Source organism: Limulus polyphemus, unplaced genomic scaffold (genome assembly GCF_000517525.1).
Source record: "Limulus polyphemus unplaced genomic scaffold, Limulus_polyphemus-2.1.2 Scaffold8598, whole genome shotgun sequence".
In the NCBI taxonomy this organism is placed as follows: Eukaryota; Metazoa; Arthropoda; class Merostomata; order Xiphosura; family Limulidae; genus Limulus; species Limulus polyphemus.
The window spans coordinates 16,389-18,196 of record NW_013674208.1 but is presented as its reverse complement, the minus strand read 5'-3'; the positions used below and the strand labels follow the sequence as shown (position 1 = coordinate 18,196).

Here is a 1,808-nt window from a genome sequence, read left to right as displayed (position 1 = left end):
AAGACTTGTGTCGTTAAAGTTTCGTTGGAACGAAGTTACGGAAAAATCAATTAACAAACGGAGACGTAACAATATCTTCTTATAGTAATGTGAGTATAATAAAATTGACAACTCAAGTTTCATAGATCAGTACTTGAAGTCAGGAACTTTTAGTAACCTGTAGTATATCTAACAGTTTTATATATTTTGTAAATAGGAAAAGCTAAAGCTAAAATAATGTATGTGCAAGACAATTTTAATATCATTGAGCTTTGAATATAAAATTATTAGATTTTCCATTTTTGTATAATTAATCACATATACAGTGCTAATGATTTTTAACTTGTTTTTGTAATGATAGCTTCTACAAACCTTAACTCTGTACATGATGCTGTTCAGGAAATTGGAAAACATGTTGCTATGGTTTAGTCAGAAACTTTTGTGTTCTGTTGTTCCTTGTGGAACCAGTAGCACAGCTGTGACATGTCTTAGAAGGAGAATGATGATGATGATTGTTGTGACCAGGAGACACTTAAGTGAAGAAAAAAAACCATAAACATTTATGTTTATTCTACTAGAAGGTACACATCCTCTGATGATCTTTTACCTTTGTTCAACTAGAAGGTACACATCCTATGATGGTCTTTTACCTTTGTTCAGCTAGAAGGTACACATCCTCTGATGGTCTTTTACCTTTGTTCAGCTAGAAGGTACACATCTTCTGATGGTCTTTTTCCTTTGTTCAACTAGAAGGTACACATCCTCTGATGGTCTTTTACCTTTGTTGAACTAGAAGGTACACATCCTCTGATGGTCTTTTACCTTTGTTCCACTAGAAGGTACACATTCTCTGATGGTCTTTTATGTTTGATCTGCTAGAAGGTACACATCTTATGATGGTCTTTTACTTTTGTTCATCTAAAAGGTACACATCCTCTTTGATGGTCTTTTACCTTTGTTCCACTAGAAGGTACACATTCTCTGATGGTCTTTTATATTTGATCTGCTAGAAGGTACACATCTCTGATGGTCTTTTACCTTTGTTCATCTAGAAGGTACACATCCTTTTTGATGGTCTTTTACCTTTGTTCAGCTAGAAGGTACACATCTTATGATGGTCTTTTACCTTTGTTTAACTAGAAAGTACACATCCTCTGATCGTATTGTACCTTTGTTCAGCTAGAAGGTACACATCTTATGATGGTCTTTTATCTTTGTTCAACTGGAAGGTACACATCCTAAGTTTAGTGACATAATATTACACTTTGAAATGTTTCCATCGTCAGACTGCAGGACAACAGCTTGTTATATTTCTTACAGCATATATAACAATAATAATACATCCGCTATAGAATAACTTGAAATATCTTAGAAATACTATGGTGCTTTGGGCCAAGTCCCAAGGATATGACTAAGTATGGAAAGTCAGTTGACATGAACACATGAATTATCTTCAGAGATATTAATGCTAAGTTATATTAAGTAATATACAAACTAGAAAATATTTCAATTTATGAAGTTTTAGAAATACATTTTTGGACATAAATAGGCTTCCATGCTCCAGTGACTAACAGGATCAACATGAGTTTGGAAAGTTTGGACATGTAGATGTCAACCAAAAGTGATCTGCAACTAGCCAAGGCATATGGATAATAGAAGAAAAAAGACAACTAATTCTTATGTGCACATACCCTTTAAATCATGAGTTTTTGTCTGATGAAATAAAAATCAATCCATGGTATTATTGTTGGTACTCCTTTTTGCTTCTAAAAGGTTAATAAATGTTTATGGAATGGTAGCATATGTAGTACATCATAAATACACTGATT

At 33.2% G+C, this 1,808-nt stretch overlaps 1 long non-coding RNA gene across 1 annotated transcript; it reads left to right on the top strand.

Moving 5' to 3' along the window:
* Positions 1–130: 130 nt before the first annotated feature.
* On the top strand, positions 131–1,777 carry LOC111083210. Its single transcript, XR_002608881.1, has 2 exons — positions 131–1,122; positions 1,209–1,777. It is a non-coding gene; the product is annotated as an uncharacterized LOC111083210 (long non-coding RNA).
* Positions 1,778–1,808: the final 31 nt, after the last annotated feature.